Source organism: Molothrus ater, chromosome 10 (assembly GCF_012460135.2).
Source record: "Molothrus ater isolate BHLD 08-10-18 breed brown headed cowbird chromosome 10, BPBGC_Mater_1.1, whole genome shotgun sequence".
NCBI classification, from domain to species: Eukaryota; Metazoa; Chordata; class Aves; order Passeriformes; family Icteridae; genus Molothrus; species Molothrus ater.
Window position 1 is genome coordinate 14,657,673 of NC_050487.2, and position 23,275 is coordinate 14,680,947.

The 23,275-nt window shown below is 44.1% G+C and overlaps 1 protein-coding gene across 4 annotated transcripts in view; it reads right to left on the reverse strand.

Annotated features, from left to right (window-relative positions):
• OSTN (osteocrin) overlaps positions 1-23,275 on the reverse strand; it is an 80,785-nt gene that overhangs the window by 22,764 nt on the left and 34,746 nt on the right. Inside the window, exon 1 of one of the 4 annotated variants that reach the window (XM_036388852.2) lies at positions 1,486-1,783. The exons of the other annotated variants lie outside the window; for them this stretch is intronic. The gene's annotated coding sequence lies outside the window, so the exon portion shown is untranslated. Of the gene's footprint in view, positions 1-1,485; positions 1,784-23,275 lie in introns of those variants that run through there. 4 annotated transcript variants of the gene reach the window in all.

Below are 23,275 nucleotides of genomic sequence, written 5' to 3' on the forward strand. Positions count from 1 at the left end.
AACACCCATATTGTGTTTTTATGTCCATGACAATTGCTTTTCCTGCAGCAGACAATGATTTGTAAAATGACTTTTCTTTTTCCCAAACCACTCAAAATTTTGCGAATTGTTTTCCATGAACTAAAAGTGGTTTAGAAATAACCTTGGCTAAGGGAATGGCTCAGTTATGGGGCTTTTGCTGCCACGGCAGCCAGCTGGGAGCAGACAGTTATTGCTAAATTACTCTATTTCTTACATTAATATCTCTTTTAGAGCAAAACAGCAGCAGAAGCAGAATTATTTCCGTTGTGTGCTCTGAAATAGGACTGGTTCCTAGGAACCACAACTTATTATCATCCCATCACAGGCATCCCTGGCCATTTCCTATGGCATTGCATCCACTGTCCCCCCAGTCCCAAGCCCTGAGATCACTGTGGGGCTACAGAGGCAGCTCCTTTTCTCCTCTCTACTGGGAACTGCCATCAGAAACACAGATGCCACTCTACAACAGACAGCCTTGTGTGGACAAAACCCTGCAGCCCAAAATCATAGAATGGGTTGGGTTGAACTGGGCCTCAAAGGTGATCTAATTCCAACCTTCATGACAGGGGCAGAGGAAAGGGAAAACCCATCTGTGCAGGGGCTCAAACCTCAGCTTTTCAGCTATGAGCTGAACATGCTGATGGACTGCACCACAGAGACTCCCTTGTCACAACTCTCTTCATAACAAAAAATAACTTTCCTACCTAAAGTAAAACTACTTCCTGAAAAACACTGATTCCAAGTAGCAGAAATATCACATAGACCAAGGTAGCCTTTATCATGACATTAACAGTGGTTCAAACCTACAAGGCCAGCAGTTCTCCTTTCCCAGAGCCCCATCAGCAGCTTCCCCATCTGCAGACTGACCAGCTCAGACTGACAGCTATGGCACCTTACAGGATTAGATCCCACATTCTCAAAGCTCTTGTTCCAGTAGCAAGGACAGAAATTTGGTGTCTTCTGAGCACACTGAGGACTGAAGCACTAATATGCCTCAATTATTTCACTGGGCTCTTCACATTTCAAGAGATCAAATGTGCAATCCTAAAGATTCCCAGAGAAATTAAAGAAGAGATTAAATGAATCTCTTAAATTTTTAAATTGTTTATCATTTAAAGGGAAATCCAACATCTTCTTAAGGTGGGAGCAGAAAGAGGGGAAGGGGAAAAGGAAACAAATGAGGAGAGGCACCAAATTGGATTCCAAGTACACACAGTGGAAAATGCAGGTCAGTGCCAGCAGCCTAACAATCCAAATTCTCTTTCTATGCACTGACCTCTTCTAAGTAAAGGAAAGAATTTAAAGGACATAAATGATAACTGTACATATGCTGGAAGCAAACCTAAGAGTCCTGCCGGGAAAAATCCTCCTTCTCCACGCAGAGCCATTAGCACATCCCCTTCCACGGGGGCAGCAAAGGTCCCACCTACTCTGGAGGCAGGGGAGGGAGGGGATGCTCCTTACCTGCCACACACAGCCAGTCCTCAGCCCAGCAGAGGAATCAGCATCAGATCTGAGCGGCAGAGGTGGATTCCAGGGCTGGCAGGAGCAATGCACACACTGAGCACTGGCACCCAGGCAGGCACTGCAGCTTTCTGAGAGCCCAGGAGTGGAACCAGCCCTGCCCCTGCAGGAGTCCCCAGCAGACACAGCGCAGGTCACCTGCCCCTTCCTCTCCCTCAGGGAACAACAAGAACTGCTTTGGAACTGCCCTCCAAAGAGCTGGCAACTAAGAAAATTGTCCTAAATGCCTTTTTTTTTTTTTTTTTTTTAAAGACAAGCTTCATCCCTTTTACATGCTCCAGATGGCTGTAATAGCAACAATAATGCATCAAAATACCAGCAGCTAGATCCACCAATAGCATAATTCTGTATAGGGCTTTATTTTCCCTTGTTCTTCATGCAGCTAAATGCCCACACACATCTCTGCATTATATTTCTCCTTTCATGCTGTTCAATGCCTCCCCTTGGCCCCAGTGAAGTGCAAGTCCCACTCATTTTGCACACCCACTTCATAGCAGCTTTGTTTAGATACTTTTTCTGGCCAGCTTACACACTGATTGGGTCAAACTTGCACAAAGAGGATTGCAAAATCTGCCCCCAACATTTCCAATGGAGGATTTTCTTGCCTACCCCAGCTTTGCTGTCTGCCCCAGTTGTTGCAGGGCTGAGGTAGTGTCAGTACTGCAAGCAATGAACTAAATGTTCTTTAGAGGGGATGAAAATCCTGAGAAATTCACGAAAACCAATGGAGATATTCCAGATGAGGGAGGTATATGGCTCAACAAAAAAAAAAAAAAAAAAAAAAAAAAAAAGAAGCAGAAAACACACACAAATGCAGGAGATGCTGTCCAGACAGTTAAGCTGCCCTGGCTGAGTGTGCCAGGAGCACAGCCCTCAACACCCATGCAAAAACCTTCTGCACTGCAGCTTCACCCTGACACTGGCCCCAGACTGCTCCCTTTGCTGGCTCCTGCTGACTTGGCATTGAAGAAAAGCTGAAGCACTGAGATTACTTTAAAAACACATTTTGGGGTGTTCAGGAGGGGTACCCTGAGTGCCCCTGGGGGTGGCTGCAGAGCAAACCCTTGTCAGGCTCAGAAGGGTCACTGCCAGGGGAGGCTTGGGGCAGGAACCCTGGGGAGATCCTGCTGGGCAGGGGCAGGGACACACAAGGACACAAGCACAGGGTGAAGAATGAACTAGCAAAACAAGTGTAAGGTTTCTTGTATCTCACAGTATTATGTTGGGGTTGTAGCTCCTCTGTCCTCAGTAGCATTTACTTTGGTGTAACTGGAACGAAGATGTGGCTCAGGAGGATTGGAAGCTTCTGAGACCAGCTGGAAACTGAGAAAGAACCACTTTACTCCCCCAGCTTAAGCAGCTTTCCGTGGGGCACATATCCTGAAAGGGGAAACAATTCACTGTGCAGAGCTGCAGAGATTTTCACAATGACTTTCAATCAACCAAACCTGCCAGCAGCTGAGATTTTGGGCAGTAAAGGTGGCTGGAGCTGAGCCAGCCTCTGTCAGGCTGGGATCCTGCCCTGCAGGCTCCTGAGCAGAGTGCAGGACCCACGAGCGCTGAGTGTGACTGGGGAGGTGCCCAGGGCACAGGGGAGGAAACCAAACCAACAGCTCCAAACAGAAAACACATCTGGCTGCAGCTGCAGAAGGAAGGATACACAGAGGAGGGCAAGACAGGACTCTGGTCCTTGGACAGACGAGAGCAGCTGGACTGGAGAGGTGAGCTGGGCACTCCCATCCCCTCTGGGAACAAACACTGAATTTAATGGACACACTTTTGAGAACATTAATCCAGCACAATGAAAACAAGAGCAGTCACCAGCTGTGTGCTGATGAAACCAGAGCCTTTGGCTACTTCAGGGAGTTTACAAGGTGTGTATAAATAAACATGGAATACTTCACTGCAGCAGTTTAACAAAGTGCTAGAATCCCTTCTGAAATCTTTATGAGGTGAAAATTAGTAAGCAACCTCTGCAAAACCAACTGACATTTTTCAATTTATGAGGCTTCCCATGTCACAATGTCTATTATTTTACACAAAGATTTTAGTTTAAAAACCTCCTCTCTGAGCTATGCTGAGATGAGAGGGCTGCTGAGATCCTGGGCTGACATCCCAGGAACCTCAGCAGAGTGCCTGGTAGTCACAGTTGAATTTCCTAATAAGATGGTGCACATTTCCAAAATATCTCTGCACAAGTGTCCATTGGTGGAGTTATTTTAAGGCAGTGGTTCAGGAAGGCACTTCTTGTGCCTGTTCCAGACATGCATGCCTTGAACTTGCTTAAGACCCTGCTGTGAAGAGAGACTTTAATGGCAAAGACAGCTCCAGGATCACTTACTGGAAGAGATTTTTATCAGTTGATTTTCTTCTCTTTGTACTGGTGTCAATTAGAAAAACAAAAATTTCTGAAATTCAAGAAGTTAGCCCTGGATAAAAGAAGCCTGAACTGAGCCATATAAAGCAGCTTCTGCCTCACAGCAGTGGTATTTTCCACAGATAATTTGCACTAGAATAGATGCAAACAACCATTTTCTGTCTCCCTTTCAACATCACATTGTCAGGGACAGCTTGGAGGCAGTTCTGTTCAGAGTGCAGCCAGCCAGGCTGGGGTGTCACAGTCAGTGTTTGCAGTGCCAGGCACTGATCTGAAAGCCATGCCCAAAGAATCTCTTCTGATCCTCACCTCAAGGCTCTGAGAGGCACATACCTTCATCCCACCATCCCTCACCTCCTCTCTCTGGGAATCTGACTCTTTTCCTTGGTTTTGTCTTTATCTCTGCTCCCTGAACATTTTTCAAGTTAGACTAAATGCTCAGGAAGTTGCTGCTGTGGGGAATTGATTTCCTTTTCCCTTCTAGAACTGCAAGAGCCTTCAAGCACTGCTGGTAAGTCTTTCACAGAGATGCTCATGAAGATCAATATCTATGTTCCCTAAGTGCAAGGTAGAAAATCCAGGGAGCCTTAAGGTATCTGCTATTGTTCCTTAAGACACATTGGAAATAATTTTATTTCTATTTTTCTCCATTTAGTCAGTATTTCTTCATTCCTTCCTCACTGCTCAACTTCTGTAAGAACATTTTGTGATGGACTTTGTCATAGGTTAGGGGTACTGCAAACAAATCAGACCTGCTCAGCCTCCTTTCAGTATTATTTTCCAGCACAGAAAAGGCCAATCATTTTCACTTGTGAAAGAAAGTGCTTTAAAATTTGCTCTGGTGCCTTTATCATCTGTGTAAGTGTGGACTTTAACTGCCCTCTTCTATGGAAAACAAACAAATCAGAAACAGGGAAATTGTAGCTTTTACGTGGCCTCCTACTTGTGGAAATGACTACAGGAGATGTACTTTGGAGAATGAGGAGCAGTGTCCCAGCCACACTCAAGTTCTGCCCATGCAGAGTCACAGCTGGTGTGGGAAGGACGTGGCAGCAGAGGAGCAGAGCCCCTTCAGGATCTCCCTCACACTCCCTGCCCCTGCCTTGCCCCAGACACATTGCTTAGATGATTTCAATTCTACCTTTTTTATACCTAAAATGAGCTTCCTGCCTCCCCTCATCTCTGTTTCTACTGCATTTCAGTGAAATTTTACTTTGTCATATTCCCACAAGAAATTTAATGGAGTCTGGAGAGTGGACAGCAGAAATAATACACTGGAAGGCAAAATAGAAATAGCAGGGGCAAAGTAAAGGTAGACACTAGAACTATTTTAATTCCTTTTCTACTGACTATTGAAATCTCCTGCTTCTGATGTTATTTCTTTTCTTTTTTGCTGGGGAAAGACCATCAATGTGAGGAAGGAGCAATGCCTCATGGCACACCTCCAAATTCCCTCTTACTGGCAGGCTAGGATTGAAATGTCCCTGAGAAAGCTGCTAAGAGGTGACAGCTGCCCTGCTCAGAACTTCTGAGATCCCATCTCTAACAAAGATATTCCCTTCCTTTTCTGCTGGTGAGGCTGAACTGACCCAGCAGAGGAGCCAATGCTCTGGAACAGATCCCACAGAGGGTTGGGGAGCAGGAGGCCTGGGAGCCCCCAGTGCCACTGCAGGGGCAGAGGAGGCTTCACCCCATGCAGGGGGTGGCTTTGCTGCCTGACAATTCCTTCTCCCCGTGCAGGTGTTCCTACACCTGCCTGACAATCCTACATAGGGAGCCACAGGAGCCACTAGGACGCTTTCATGGAGAACTGTCTGGAAAAGGGAATTTCTGATCTGTGGGAAGTTCCAGCATTCTGAAATTTGCTTTTCTTCTGCATATAAATGAGAGGCCAAAATTCCATGGGCTGTGTGGAATGGATCTCCTGGAGAGGAAGAGGGGGAAGGAATGGAGAAGATTAAGAAACTTCCTTTTGAAGGAAAAAAAATAAAATCCTGTTGATACGGTTTTGGTGAACTTTGCCACTTGTTAACTTCCATGGGGACCAAACCAGACCCCTGAGAAGACTCTCAAAGTTTGCAGCTCACAGGGAATCTGAGAGAGATGCATGGAAAACAAACAAATAATTAATGATCAGTCAAGCCCCCTGATAAAGAAGTTATTTTCAAATTGGTTTTACACTTCAAACAATTCACATAAATTCAGTATTTTCAGACAGCTATACAACTCCTCAAAGAGTCCAGCAAAGCCTTTAGGTATGGTTTTCAATTTCAAAATATGTGTCCCCACTGAAAATATTTACTCAAGCATGTACAGTTGAAGGTTCATTTAACTTTTTCCTGGACTAGTTCCTATTCATTCTTAACCCAGGAACATTATTTTTACATTTGATACAAGATCCAACTGATTTCTAAGCAAGTTTCACTCTCAATTTCAGTCAGGGTCTGCCATTTAATTTTTTAACCAAAATCTATTGGCCTTTGGTATGTCAAGTCAGCCCTTTAAAGTTACATTAATAAAAGGCACTTATCTTTCATTAAAACAGAAAATCTGCAGTTTTCCTTAATCATTGCTGTTCAAGAATCTGCAGCATTCCCTTTTACATGACTCATGAAATTTTGGGATGCTCATGGGCATAGCAATATGCATATTTCTGACAGTCCTGACTCCCACCTTTCTCTTTTTTATCACATATGAAGTGGCTAAAGCTGCTCAACAAAAAAAAAAAAAACAAAAAAAAACCTCTTGGTATTTTTATCTTGAGAAAAACAAGCTTAGAAGAGAGTTTGCTACCAATAATTAAGTATTCCAAAGTATTAAGGAATGATTATGGAAAACTTTAGGTGAAGGTGACAAGATGGTTTGTCTGTCCCAGAAAATGGACAGGTGACACTGAGTGTCAATAAATGTGAAGTGATGCACATGGGAAGAAACAATCCTAAATCCTTCTACTTTGTCTGCATAGCAAAGGGCTTTGAGCTGACTGTTCCTGATCCAAAATGAGGACCAAGAGGGGGTTTGGCATAGCTGGCTCTCAAAATGATTGGTTCCAGTGTAACAACTTGGGATCTTGAATTGAAAATGACAGGAAATATGCTTAAAAACCAGAAAGGACCTCTTTTTAACCAGAGTGTATTTGAACAGTGAAACTCCTCACCAAATTACGTTCTAGGTGCCAAAAGCTTACACAGATTCAAAAACAAAGTCACCAAAGGAAAATCCCTCAAGGACTATTAAGCACAAAATATTGTGTCTGATTCTAAATTCCCTCAGCCACAAATTGTTGGAGGCTGGGGGAATATTTGAAGGAAGTGACAAATATGCTTGCAGGATTGGCACTGTCAGAGTGAGTATCCTGAGCGAGACAGACGCCTGGGCTGACCTGGTATGACTGTTCTTGCACTTTTATATCACATTTTCCTGCTGCCTTGTTCTCAGAAAAACCCAAAAAGTAAATCACTTGAAAAATGGTCATTTACATTCACACACGCCCCATATTTTGTTCAATAGACAAAGCTGGCATGGAAAATTTCAACACAAAGACCTAAAGTTTAGTAAATTCAATAAGCAACCAAAGGAAGGGAAATGCTAAATGTTTACAAGTTAAATAAGAGACAGAGCTATCTGCCCTACCTCTAATTAAAACAAAAATATTTAGAGTTCAAGTGGGTAGCACATATAAACAATTTAGGGTAATACAAAATACAGAAATTATATAACTGCTCATGAAGTGAGCTAAAGAAATTCAGAGAAAACCTTTAAATTTAAAGAAACTCAAATATATAGACACACAAAAATAAATACATATTATGCATCCAGACATAGTGTGGTGACATTTGCAGTGTTTCCCACAACCTAAAAGACTCTAGTGGTTTTAGAGATATCCTTTGCAGTAAAAATTCAGAATCCTAGTAAACCTAATATTTGTTCCTCCATTTGGTTGGAATTTCTTGTGCACACATAAAAATGCAATGTCTTTATTTGAGAGGCCAATGCCAATTAAATGTAACTGCTTCCCCTGTGGACTTAAATCATGGCTGGATGCTAAATTAATGTACTTCTATATATATAGTTTCTTTATAAGTAATTCTTCTTCAGCACTTGCACCTTTTCCATGTAGTTTAGAATAGAAGCTGCCCTTGTTCTCTAGCACAACCTCTACCATGAAAGCACCAGAAGAAAGTCATTACATTTAGCAGGCACTTCCCTTGTTTAATGGTGTATCAATGTCTTGGTGCCAGTCCTGTGCTTGGCATACAGGGAAAGGTCAAATAAATGAAACATCTGCAGCCCAACTAGTGAAACAAACACCAAACACCGGTGAAATGCTGCAGGACATGTGATAACCACAGAGAAGCACTGGAGAAATGGAAACACGAATGATGGAAGGGCACTGTTTAGGATAATTTGTAGTCATAGAATATGCTTTAAAAGTAAGTCCAGGGAAAATGATGCTGGAAATATTTCCTAATGGGGACACCTAATAGGCTGTGGAATAATCACCCAAGGGAGAGGAAGGAAGTCCTTTTGACTGAGTCATTTCTTTCTGGACTGGGCAAAGCAGGGAAAAAATGTGCTGGCAGACAGCACTGTTGTTCAGAAGCCTAAGACATTTCTGTTCTCAACAGTAGCAGTTTTATTCAGAGCAAAACCAAGCTCATGAAAACTTTTTAAATTGTGCATGAAGAGATGAGTGACTTCTGTAATCTCTCCCTTTTCTTCCTGAGATTTAATTCATTTAAATACATTTATGGCTCCTTCTTAAACTGCATTTCCAGAAGAGAGGTTTCCAGGGCTGCAGTCCATCTGATATGTGTGGCAAGAACAGATGCAGCTTTATCAGGAACTTGTCCTGCTCAGGCTCTGGCCAAGCATGACAAGTTTAATGTGACAGATTATAGAATGAAAGGAGAGCGAGAAGGGATGAATAACAAGTGCCAGGGAAAGATTAGATTCTCCACATTTCTGCATTTATTGACCTTTTCTTTTTCAATATACCATTAGTTACCCAGATTTACAGCTCGAGATGGCAGGCAAGCTGTCAGGTGCACTGCTTAGGTCAGTGATGATGTTATGAACTCTACTGGAAACTGATTTCATTAAACAAAGCTATGTGGCTTGGCATTTGATGTAGCAAATATCTAACTGACATTTTTAATTGCTCTTCATACAATTCCTTTGTAATTAGTGTGGTCATTTTAATAACTTTTTAGGGACTTAAAAAATTTTAAAAATGCATGTTGGGTACCAACAGCTGGTATACAGCATCCATCCCTGATGAACAGTCAGTGTATGTGAGTGCAGTCTGGCATCACTGTACATAAATCTACAGAGAAGCAATATTTTATACTGAAGGTTCTTGAAGGCTCACTTCTTTGGTTTTCTTTCAGCACCCTCTACATCAAGTATTCTGTCATAAATTGGACTTGAGTTGCAATTTACTTGTTAACAAAATACCACCTCTGGGACTTAATCCAGAGTGAAAGTAAAGAACCTAACTGCTGCTGGCCAGCAGAAAGAGTTCAACATGCAGGACACCAGTCTGAAATGATGCAATACTCTACAACAGTGCAAGCAGGATTTTCTAACCTTTAGACCACATTTCTGAAGGAAAAATCTATCCTTTCTTTAAAGCACACGCAGGTCTGTGTCTTTATTCTGAGCCCAGGCTGTTACTGTGTGTTCACTTTGCTCGTTGCTGTCCTGGTTTAACCCAGCCAGGAACAAAGCACCAAGTCACTCACTCCCTGACCCCAGCAGGGGAAAAAGAAACTTCCCAGGGTAAAAGTAAAAAAGCTGGTGAGCTAAGATCAATTTTATAATCGAACTGGGATAACAATAATAAATTTTAATGAAAAGGAAATTAACAAAATTAGAGAAATAATGTTCGGAAAGGACAAGTGATACAAATTGAAACAATTGCTCACCATCAACTGACAGATGCCCAGCCACTCCCTGAGCAGCCTTGCCTGACTCTGACCTTCTCTCTAAGCTCTTTGCTGAGCATAATGTCAGATGGTCTGGAATACCCCTTGTGTCAGCTGGGGTCACCTGTCCCAGCTGTGCCCCCCAGTCCCATCACTGCTGGGGTGAGGTGAGACAGAAAAGGCCTTGGCTATGTGGAAGTGCTGCTCAGCAACAGGGCTCTAAGACATCCCTGGAATTCTCAGAACTTCCCAGCACAGGTCCAAGACACAGCCCCAGCCCAGCTACTGTGAAGAAAATGAACAGTACTTTAGCCCAAACCAGCTCAATGACATCAGTTGAAGCAAAGGAGTCACAATGATACACAAAATCCCCACCACTGGGTCTGGGTAAGAGTTTGATCACAGCTCAAGTGCAGCATGCTGGAGCCATCCACACATTCATCTTGTAAGAACACTTGGAGGCTACAGCACATCTCCTAACCCTAAACAGGACAGGAAGGGGAAGGGATTCCTTCTGCAGCTGAGACTGTTTTGGATAGAGCAGATGAATGATCCTGTTGAATGTGCTGTCTCCTGCTTCCACAGGGGAGGCTCCAGGCCAGCACATTGCCTGGGTCTGCTCCAAAAGTTATGTACAAACAGAGCTCTTCCAACCACCTTTCTGCTCCTGAACACACCTGAGGGAACCACAAGCAACTTCACCAGGATCAAGCTGATTGTGTCACTCTGCCATGAGTGTAGGATACATTTTATGCACCCCTGCAAAGGAACCAGGGCACTGTAGGTCAGCAGGGTTGGTGGGGCTGGCACAAAGCAAAGGGGGGACTTGTTACCTTAAAAGTTCTTCCACAAAAAGTGCCTTATCATCTCCCAGTTCCTGTATTCTCAGAGTGAGAGCAGGTGGGCACATCCTCCCTCTCCCCCGGGGTAGAAGGTGTCAGTCCTTGCATAGCTCAGGTTCAGCAAAGCAGGGTGCACATGTGCAAACACACTCAGACAACACTAATGTCCAAATGCTCCCAAACCCAAACGACATCAAGATTTTCTTTAATTATTGTACTTTTAAACCATTGATTTTCTCGTGGTGGAGGCCTGAGAACCACTGGAGACCTTGGGGGTGGAGGGGTGCCAAAGACAATTGTGGCCTGGGAGCATTTGGCAGTTGGACTATGTGATTTATTTTTCGTCCTCAATTTTTGTTTCCCCTGTTCTCCTTTCAGATCCTCCATTCTGGCTTGCTGAGGTCTGCAGATGCCCTGATCTAGAAACTGCAAACCCAGACTGCATTGCTGCATCAGTCCCTGCAGCTGAGAGCCAATGCAGCAGTGAGCAGCAATTTGAGATACCAGGAATCCTGCCTCTAACAGCCTGCACTCACTAGCCCCAGTTCCCTCTGAACTTTGAAGGCCCAGGCTTGCTCCTGTTTGCACCCCTTAAGCTTTAACTGCTACTCCTGGTTTATATGAGGAATACAGTTTGGAATATGGGATTCATTTCCTAGTCTAAAGAAAGGAAAAGGAAAGAAAAAACACAGTTTGGATCCAGCTATCTTGCAGGCTGAAATTCTGTTCTGCATTTTTTCCTTCCCATGCTGCAGCCTCCTCTGCTCCTGCCTATTTTCAGATGAACTGTTGAGATGCTGAAATTCCAACTACACAAATGTGCCATCATATCTATCACTCACAAAGACTGTGTTACCTTCCTACACCAAAGTGAAATGCTCTGGGTGCCTGACACAGAGAAGACACTCATGCAAGTGTGACTGGAATTATGCACAGAAGAGGGTAAGCACTGCAGCAGCTGGTTCTTGAGGCTGCTGCCCACCATGGAGACGTGCAGTACTGCCTTGAGCTCAGTCCCAGCTGTGTGCCAGCACAAAGCACCAAGACCCCTCCTTTGGAAAAGATAAAGGTGTGAGGCAAAAGATGTTGATCTGCTCCAGCTGGCAGAGAGGAAGCACTCTGTACCAGCTGCACACAGAAGGGAGAGCTGGAAGAGAATTTTGGATCTCACAAGCCCCCACCATGGAGAAGAGCTGAGAACAAAGCCCTGTTATGCAATAACCTTGAGGCATTGTCAGCAGCAGAGGTCTGAGGGGATGGCTAGAGCAGGAGAAGGACATTACAGATGCTAATAAGGAGCAATCACAATTGTTTGGGACAGACTGGGGCTGAAGATGAGCTCCTCCATAGAATCTCATCAACATGAGCTGCCTTGCCAGGGACTAAAGGGAAATATTCAGCCTTCTTGCTCTCAGAACAAGAGATGAAATAGCATAGGTGGAGAGCCTGAAGATTCTCATTTCCTGCAATTCTTGCAAAAGACTCTCTGTGGCCACTTTGTAATCAGTTTGGTGCCATCTCCTTTCTGAACTCTTTTGTCTTTTCCTCATGAGTCAGCTCCTGCAGTACCCAAAGCAAAATAGATCCACCTTTTGGATAAGAAAAACCTTGTCCTATACACTGGTTTTATCTGTAGCAACCTGAGCCAGCAAGGTACCTAAACACCAGGTGGGTTTTCAGTCTCATTGAGAGAGCAGGAAGGGGAAGCCTCACTGGAAGGCAAAGCTCAGCTATGAATTGCATGGCACAGCATGGACATCCTTCCTCCACCCCCTGCTGTCCCCAGCAACTTTCCAGGACTTAATCCACTAACAGCACACAGCATGCAAAACCACTGGAACCCATGGTCTTAATTGGAAACTTTGTCTCATTCCTCACCCAAATTAAACCTTTCTTTTGCGAGCTTTACCAGCAGTTTCACAGCACTTCAGTCACTCCTTTGAGAAAGGAGGAAAATACTCCATCATCTGGATATGCCACAGACATCAAACTAGGATCAGCTTACACGAACAAAGTAGAAGCACACTACATCTGTGCTTGTCCAAATTATCTGGCAAAAACCAAGTATACTTGGGAAAGAACAGATAGGCCAGGACAAAACAGTTATTTCATCATAAAAAGCATTCTTAATAAATACCTTGAATCCCTTTGCTAAGAATAGTTTGACTGGAACATTGGACTTAAACTGTTTAAAACTTTTATTTTCCACTTGCTCTTCATGTACAGATTCTGTGACAATTTAACTCATTTTTACTGGATTGGGGGACCAGAGTTACACCCCAGCATTGCACTATTAAGCAACAAAATTGTGCCTCCTCCCTGTTTTAGCCTTCTTCACTGGTATGCAACATATTTCTATCCAAACAGAAATCCTAAAATGCAACTGTGGGGTAAGATATAAAGTGCCCTACGTGGCTGGTCAGGACATAAACAACCACAGCAAAAGTTGCTTGCTAACCTCCTACCACTTAGCAAAAGAGCTAAAGTCAAGAAGGCACTTCCTTCCCGTTACCCCATCCCCTCAGTTTTCCTTTTCCTACAACCTATACAGTTTCAGTTTATATATTATATAAACATTCACAGTTTCATTTGCAGAAGTTTTTAGCTCATCCATCTGGGTCATACATCTTTGGGTGATACTAGTACAAGTTAAATACTTAATCAAATTGTGGGTGTTTGCACTGCATTCCTGTCCAGAAAAAAGCTCCTGATGGCATGCAGGCTCCACCAGCAGCCATACACCCTACAAACTGCCCAGGCATAAAAAGCAGATTTCTTTGCCATCTTCTGGGGCTTTTTCTTTTCCTCACAAGATCTGTTGTCAGAGGAAGGGAGTTCAGAGCTTATTTCCTTCCACCAGTGGACTGGTTTCCCTTTGCTACATTAATGGGAATTGCAGGTGCACATCAACCCAAATGTTCATTTCTTCAAACAACAGAAAAGGCTACATGCACTTGGGGAGAAAAAATATCCATCCGTTCATGCAATCTTAGCTTTCAATGGAAAATGTGCAGTGGAAAAAGAAGGAATGATAGGGGAAATTAAATTAAAATGCAGGAAAAAGAATATTAGTAACAGGAGGGAACTTTTACCTGTGGTGCTTGCCAAAACGCTTTCATGCTGCTCAGTGAGAATACACAGGTGTGCAGGAAGCCCAGCAGACAATCCAAATATGATGCCAAGTTGCCAGGTTCCAGGGAAGTTGTCCTGCAGCTGTAGCCTCAGGGACCTTAGCAGCTCAGTCAGCTCTGATCTGGGTGGCTCTGTGGTCCCTTATTTCCCCAGGCTGGCAGGACAGCCCCTGGGGCATTCCTGCACTATCTCCTGGTTCTCCTGCCAAAGGTGGCGCAGGGCAGCGCTCGCTGCTCGCACGGGCTGTTCTGGTCAGGCCTTCCCAGGCACTCTGTGACAAACAGCATGGGGGGCTGCTTGCTCTTACAGTCCAAGTCACACCTACAGAACTGCCCAAACACTGCCAGCCTGCACTCAAACAATTTGCAGAGTTTTACTACTGTGCACTGCAGTTCCATTTCCAGATGTTTCACCAGTTCCTTGCACAGCAGCATGAAATCCCTATCTCTACAGGTCACCTGCCTAAAACACCTGGATTGTTCTTACATTGGCGGAGAACAGCCAATGTTTGAACACCCCAGGCTGCACTGCTGGTGTTTCAGTTCATAAAAAAAGACAGAGAATTTGCTAAAAGACCAATCACAAAAATATTTTATAAAAATTCTTTTCCCTCCTTTACCACTCCTTCCATAAGTTCAGTGGAGTGGCAAGGTTTCTGATACAGACACCAGCCCTTAGAATAAAACTTGGCAAGTTCCACATCACTCATTTCATGCAGCACAGTGCTGCATGACATTAACAGCTTCCAGCCATACCACTGACAAGAGGAAAATAATTCCTTCTGTTAGCAGTGACCTTCCAAGGTAGTGTGCTAACAGTCTTTCTTTATTTAATTGATTTTCCCAAATCATCATCAGAATTTCTGGTAATAGGTTCATTAGTCTCACAATGAAGAGATGATCAATACATCCACCCAGACAAGATCAGGAGGAGCTACAAAGAGCATGAGAACACAAAGATGTGACAGATCAGCCTGGGTCACAGGTGATGCTGCCCAGTGTTGTTCCCCCCTCCGTGCTGTTATAAATTGGGGTGCAATCAGGCTCACTCCCATCTGGTCTAACTGACCATTCCCCACTCTGATCATGGTCCTTGCCCACTTCTGGGCTCTGGGCACACAATTTGTTCTTGAAGACCTCACAGTTTTACCACTTATCTCCACACAGCTCAGCTCACCACGTGCTGATGAGTTGCACCCAAACAAGCCCAGCCACTGTCACTGCCCTCACTCACCTCTGCTGGCCAAACTCTCCCTACCACCACTCCTCCACACCAGAGAGAACAATGCTCATGTTGAGGGAGCTTCCATGTGGGGCTGACACAGCCCCACAGGAGATGGATGTGGAATAACACACCAGGGAATCAGTACTGCTGAAAGACATGGAGAAGCCATTTGCTGCCAGGCCAGGCTCATGTGGCAGAGCCCCATGCTCTGTGTGACCCTGTGCTGTGTGACACAGGTGCAACAGTTTGTCCAGAGACAGCTCAGGTCTCTACCTTGGTACTCAGCATGGTTCACACTAGCCCATCCAGCTCCTTGGCAGCATCCTCCAACACTGGGGGGTGTTTTAATAAGGAATTTTTATGGGAGTGATCTGTTTTGTCCCAAATTCCCTAAGGTCTCTCTTGTTATCTAATCACCTTGAAATGGACAGAAATGCAACTGAAAACTTACCAGCCTTGGCATTACCTAAAATCACTATTTTCCCATTTTTGTCAACTCCATGTCATTCCCCCCATCTGTAGGTGGCTAAACTAGAAATAATGTCTCTTGATAAAGTCTCCTGATTGGTTTGCTTAGAATGCAAACCAACAAAAATTTAAAAATTGTACTGAAATAACAATTGCTGATATCATGATATTGTAACCTCTTGAAGTCTCAGACCAAGGCCATCTATCCATGCTTTCATTCCTGCATATTTCTAAGGTCACTCTACTTCATCTCTGTCCTACCAGACTGTGGACTCTCAGAGTGTTATTTCCCTTACGGGGTGGGATTGTAGAGAACAAGTATCACAACAAACTCTTCTGTGCCTCTCTGAATCTCGAGGAGACAGGAGCACACCCAGAGCAAGAGGCCCCAGGCTCAGGGGACTCAGCAGCAGCTGGGCCATGTGTGCTGCTCTCCTGCCATGCTCATGTTTAATGCTGTCCTGGAGCTGCACCTGCATGCCAGACTGGACAGATTCACACCCTCAGGACTGGAGAGAAGCAGTTTTAGTGCTCTCCTGCAATCTTCTCTGGCTTGCTCTTGCTGTTTGTAGTATCACCACGGAAACCAAACGTGACACTGGTGATCTTTATTCAACATGGGCCTGCTCCAGACATGATCTCAGCAAACCTGTGTATCACCTGAGCCCAGCCCATTCTCTCCCATACAAATACCCAGGAAATCAGGTTGAACTGGAAGGTAAGTGATGATGGCTTGAGGATATTTTTTGTGTCCTGTCCATGAAGGGCTCCAGGCCTTTGGAGCTTCAGCACCTGTGATGCTAACACAGTAACACAGCATGTTTGTTATAAAGATAATAACAACAGCTCTTGCTGGAAGGTCTCACTGCACTTTACAGCAGTGGGATGTAATTACCTACCAGAAATGGAGACAAAGGGATGGGATGTGCCTCCTCTAAGGTCATCTACCTGATGTGGAACAGCCACCAACCTTACAGTTCAGGACTTCCATGTCCCTACCCAATGCTTCCTCCAAGTGAGCCTGACAATAAAACACACTGGACTAGATGAAAATACAGCCAATTCTTTCTTAAATCCAGGCTCTGCTCTACCCTTCCATAGCAGCTGACACTTTCTTTTTAAAGCACTCACCTCAATTTCTGAATAAGATTATCATTGTGTGCCAGTGCTTGGTGTTGGTTACTGCCTGTGGAAAAGCAGGGTTTTAGTTTTGTAAAATCTGGGGGGGGACCAACAAACCAACCAAATCAGAACTCTACTTTTGATTCCAATTCCTCCAGAAATTATTGTGGCCTGCTTCTTAGCCTGTGAGCCAACAATGGGTAAGGGATGAATTCTACACAGCAACATTAAAGTACAATTAGCATTTTCTGAGCTTGATATTTTCTGCACTTTTCCTCGCAATTAACCTCTTTGCTGTGGATTTGTGACCTTTCCCAATGCTCAGGTGGATCACACCAAGGCCAAGCTCTGTGATCACCCACACAGCTACAACTCACAAAATTAACTGATTCACACAGAGAAACACCAGCCATGCAGGGCAGACCCTTGGCTTATGTTCAGGCTGGCCCTCCTGCACCTGGATCCAGCCACAGGCTGAGGCAAGTTTGAATTTATGGCACTTTTCACACAGAGTGGCACCAGTAAGGCACCAAGCAGCATCCAGTCTGGAGGAGCCACCCCATGAAGGCTCTCAGCTCTCTGCAAGTGCAGATCTGTCAGAACCAAAGCATGCAATAAAGGAAGATTCACTCAGGCACAAGACCTTACACGAAGGGAGAGCTGAGCACCTGCATCAAGACAGTGGTCATGACTCAGTGATCTGCAATAATTTGTCAAGTCACAGCAATGTGAGCATCCATCCAAATTCAAGTGATTTCCCAATAGTTACAAAAGCGCAAAGCACAACAGAATGGAAAGCTTCTCTGTTTCCCAGAATCTCAAATACCAAGCCCAGGTTCCCCTGCCTCCCCAGTAATAAAAAAATAGCATTCAGGTGTATCCTTTTATCAGAAAACCAGTACTCTTCTAATTGCTCCACCATAAGAGTTTTAAAAGCATCATTCATTTAAACAGCTCCCAAAAGCACTGAGTCTGTACTAATGAAGATTAATAGCAGATTTGCAATAACAAAGCTTGGAAAGGCTACTTTTAGAAATGAACATCTCACCAAAAATACATTTTCAGCTGTACATTACTAATTCCATGGCTGTCCACTGCAGGGTTTCCTGGACTTCAGAAATAAAGGTATTGCAGGCTGTGGTGTATAGGACTAGAGGGGACCTCACTGTGGCAATTTCTGTGCAAGACAAGACTTCCCTGTTACAGGATTTGCCATGTTCTCAAAGCACTTATGCAATCTCTTGAAAGGGAAATATAGTAGAGTTTTACACAACTGAGTTTATTCCACCTTGCAGCATGAAGCTGTTCTGCACAGGTAAGTAGTGAATAGGAAGAAAACAATTCTGCCATTTCTGGTGACATTTGGGTTTACAATGCTCATTTCCTATACACATATCTAAGGGTGAGACCCTGAGATGGAGCTCTGTGTTAGGCACTGGGAGAACTGTGAATTATATTAGTCAGAAGTCAGATGCTTCCATCACACCCCGAAGTTAAGTGAGGCCATTAAGTGTCTGGTGCCACTCTAAAGGGTTTGCTACACCTCATTATTCATGCGTATTCCTTAGGGGTTACAAGAACTTAGTGTGTAAGTGCTCCCAGTGAAACCCAGCCCCAGTGCACAGGAAAAAAGGATAGGCATCAATATGGAATTTTCCAGAAATCTGAACCTAAAAGTTTTCACAGGCTTTGCAGAAAGTACAAGGAGTGTAGAATGCCCAGCAGCTGCCAGCCCCAGCACCCTCCAGTTTTGCTCTCAGTTTGCTCTGGCCCAGCCCAGCAAATGCACAAATGTAGGGTGCAGAGTGGTCTGAGTCTCAGCCTTTGCTGGGAAGGAGCAGCACTACTGGCACAATAACATCCTGCAGGCAGCAGCAGAGCTTGCTTTGGTTTGAGACTTGATCACAGGCAGAGCTGGGGGGTCTTGCAGCCAACTGTTACCCTCAGCAGTGGGCAGTGAGTGCTTGGCAGGATGAAGTGGAATTGGAGTGGGTTTCTGTGGAAAATATCTCTGTTGATACAGTTCTCTGTGTGCCTGGGTATGGCAGAATTTAACCCCCAAAAGCTCTGCCAGCCACAGTTGCTGTCAGTAAAGCCCACACTGCTGAGAAAGGACCCATGACAGGGGAAGCACGTGAACAGCAGCTCTGCAGAAAGGGGATAAAGAACTTCAGCTGGAGCTGCAGCAAAAGGAGATGGGGTGACTTGGCCAAGCACCCTGTCCAATTTACACTGAGTGCCCAGGGCACTTAGTGCAGATGATATTAGGACCAAAGGACAAAAGGCCATACTCAGAGAAGCTTCCCTCTGGATCTCAAGCGTGCTCTAACTGCAGAGCTTCTACACAATTCCCCTTTTCAGGTATTCTGCCAAAGAAATCCAGGTACAGGTTATGGGACTGGAGAAATAAAGAACTGCTAGATAGTAAAGGTGGAAGCTGATTTCCCTCTGTTTCTCTTGTTAGAGAGGTCAATCCACCTGATTTCTCCCACATGTTGTTCCTGCTCAGGCTGACACTTGCATCACTTGCAGCCAAAGAGGAGCATCAGACTGGTAATATTCCATGTTTGGCAGCACACACACAGACAGCAAGGCTGACTAAATGCCCTCAGTAACTTGTGGTTTATGTATGAGTTGACAGCACCCTGACACTTTCAGGAGGTATTAAATACCTCAGAGAATTGGGCCAATAGCCAGGGCACAGATCTGGCATATGGAAAATAGTAAGTGGAGTATCTCCTTGTAACCACAGCAACTTGAAAAACACAATGAAAACAGTGCATATCCCTGCAGAATTACTGAAAATGAACAGACATATATTTGTGAAATAGTGAAATAAATATTATAATGATGCTCCTGAATTGCAGAACAGATCCTACTTCATGCAGACGTCAATGTCAGAAACCCAGATGCTGCCTATTGATAGTGAAACTTCCTATAATCCCCTAAAATTTGTTGGATAACATACAGGAACTGATTGTACCAAAGCTGAAAGGAACAAGAACAGCCCTGACACTTACACAACTAAAAACAGGGCAATACTGATAGTATTTCAGAACTTGCTCTTAATCAAACTTGAATTTTTTTTAAGGCATATTTATTTACTTCCATGGATTGCGTGGTAGAGACCTCATCCACATTACCAGAGTTTGCATTAGGACAGACATGGCTTCAGAATGTAATGCTAAGACAGAATGGTAATTTAATGTCTTGAGATAGGGACTCTGATGCAGAAAATATGAAATTATTACACACTCCATCAGGCTCCTTGCAACAGCTGCTGAGCAGAAATTATAAACTAGTTTTTGGAGATAAAATATGTGATCATAAAAAAATACAGTAAGAACAAGAATGTCCATGTGACATGTCCAAAGTGACAATAGTTAGACAATGGAAGGCTCTCTTGGGTCTTGTTGAGTTACAACTTTCTCATATTGTGCCCACCTAGTGATGAGGCCAGAGGAATTATTTCCTGGATCAATCAGATACTACAGCAATACTTAATTTAGTCTACCTGAAGTTCTGCACTGAGTCTGATTTTTTTGTCACAGTCAGGATGGGGACACTAGAGAAAACTAAAAAGAGGATGAAGATGAATCTTCATCCAAAGCTTGAATGAAAGTCATGAACTTTTCATCAACAATTTCTTCCCTAATGGCTAAAATTTCTGTTTGCATTTCCTTGATTTCAGACATTACTGTTATTAAAGTAGGCATTAGTATCAGGTTATGAACAAGTTTGCCGCAGTACAGAGCTCTTTAATCTGTGGATTTCCCTACAGACTAAAAGAAGCCTCAAATACCCATAAAAAACTAATGATGATAAATAACCTGTGCTGGGTTAAGTTTACAAGAAAAAAAGCCCAGTATTTCAAGACATTCCATTTGTGAACTGTTCCATGGTAATGGTAGGAAAACCCAAGGGCATGGCATCATTGTGCTAATCACTCTTTGTCTCAGTTTCACAGCATCCAAGATTAAACAAGGGCCAGGAGGAATCCTAGGAGGTCGACCTGATCCAGATACTTTCAGTGCTGCAGATCCCAGACCCCTCTTGGCCAGCTCATACTTGAGCTTTGTTGCCTTTCCATAAGAAACCTTTGCTGGGAATTGCAGCTCACACAGGACAGCGATCTGCACATACGTGTTTCACACTGGTGAATCCACTCCAACATCACCAGACCCTTCCAGAGGCTCATAAAAGAGGACAGAGATCCCTGCTTTATGGGAAATGGACCACTGAGAGACCAAGTGAGGTTCCCAAAAGAAAACACACAGCACGCAGTAGAGCCAGAAAAAGAGTCATCGAAACTAAGCGTTGTCAGGTGTTCATTGAAAAACTGCAGTTGTGTTTCCCACTGGAGAGCTTCTGATCCTAAACCAGTGATCCACGGGGAACACAAATGCCACATGCTGTTAACAAGGTCTGTTTCCATCACAAGCATACATTTATCTCATCACCCTCTCTCTCAGACCTGGATTTTTTCACTGTAAGTCACTAACATGTCACAACAATTTCCTGAGTTGATGCCAAAGAAGCTGTTGATTGTGATTGCTTTAAATATGTCAAAGCTCTGCCTTGGTTTTTGTTGGTTTTTTGTTTGTTTGTTTTTTAAAAAATATATTTTACCTGATAGCTTTTGCCTTAGACATGGCAGTTCAGTAAGAAAACAGACTAAAGCGATTTTTCTAACATATTAAATTAAAGTCCTTCTTAATTTAAACGTTGAAAGAGTTTTAAATGGGAAGGAGCTGCAAGCAGAGCTCAGAGCAGAAGGGCAAATAATGCCTCTGTGTTGGCACCCTGTGGTAAGGAAAGCAGGAAGTGCCAGATCTGATCAGTCCAACAGATGATTCCAACCACGGCTCACAGGCTGGGACAGTGAATCACCAACCAGCCCAGAAACATTTCCTTCCATTAGTCAGGGGAAAGCCTCAAGAACGAGAGTTTATTCCACTTCTGGTTTTAATTTCCACTTTGTGGTTAGCTCTGAAAAACTAATAAACATTTAGTATCTCTACCACATAATTCTATGTTTGCCTGCCTATATAGGAGCTGTAGAGAGCAAACACTCACCCATGACAGGCTTTAAATCAAACTGACAGTCATTTGTCTGCACCAAAGAATTTTTTTTTCTTGTCCAGTGACAGCTTTTCAACCCCTAATAAATTTGAAATCAATTACATAAATGTGAAAACAGAACAGAAAAATAAATTTGCTAAAATATATGTGTGTGCTTATGTGTGCAGATTCAACACAGGCTGGAAGTCTTCCCACAATTAACTAATTAATTCTAGGCATTTTCCAGTTTTTAAGAATGCTGCTCTCCTGAAGCCAGTCCAGCCACACAGTGGAAGGCTCCTGGAATTACATCAGCCTATTTCTGATCACTTCTTATGTATTGATACTGAAACTCTCTTAAATTACCAAGATGCTGCTATTCTTCAGTAGCCTACAGGCTCCCCCCAGGCTAACAGCCTTCAAATGACCTCTACTTAACACCCTTAACAGCCAAAAGCCTGGGACATGGTTTGCCTTAGCTGAACACCCCTTCCCATTTTCACATCTTCTCTTACTCCATCACACACAAGCCTAAATAATACATGACAGTTCACATTAGGCTGCCTTTCTGTGACAGTTCTGAGATGCTTCCTTAAAGAGCTGCAACTCCCTTTGTGCAGCAGGTTTTTAACGAGCTTTGGGAAGGGCTTTATAACCTCTCAGAGTCAATCTGAGCCCTTATAACCACTCCTCAGTGACCTGCTTTTCAAATAAAGGCTTGTGGTTTTCAGCGAGGAAGATGCAGAGCTGGGCTGGTTATCTAAGCATTTGTTGTGGTGAGAGAGGAAGGAATATAAAGACAGCCCCAGCTTGAGCTGGCAGCTGGGCTTCCCAAAAGGGGCACCAGGAAAACCACAGAGCGTGGTACAGAGGGTTCTGCAGGGTACAGGAGCCTGAGCAAGGGCAGAGCCAGCACATGAAGGGATGTCACTGAGCCAAGGTGTTGCCATTATCTCCAGTTCCAGCTGGATGTTCTGCGCACACACAGGCTGCAGAATATCCTGAGGCTGTGCAGGGAGAAGGGCTGGCTGGGAGGTGAGCAATGGGACACAGAACAGCTCTTTGGAGAGCCCTGGTTTGTGTCCATCCCATCTCGTTAGGGGCCCTGGGTGGGATCCCTGCTCTGCTGACATCAACGGCAAAACTCCTGCTATTGTTTGCCTGGACAGGATTCACCCTCAAGAGCTTGTGACACACGAGGAAACCTTCACAACCCCACAGCTGGGTCTGCCCTGTGATCGACAACAGACAGCTCACTGTCCCACCAGGGTGACACAACCTTCTGCTGGGTATGTGAGAGGCTGCATCAGAGGGGACAGAGCCTAGTAAAGCACACACACACACACAAATGTACTGTTGCCATCCCCACAGCAGCAACATCCTCTAAAGCTGGTTAGGGCAGGAATCTGAGCAAAGTCCAATGCCAGGAATCTGAGCAAAGTCCAATGTGAGAGAAATCACACCACAAGCAGCTTGATAAATAAACATTGAACGAGCATCAGAATTTTGCTAAGCACATAGGAAAGGCTCTGTTTCAAAAAACCCAACTGAACAAAAAACAACCATCAAACAACAAC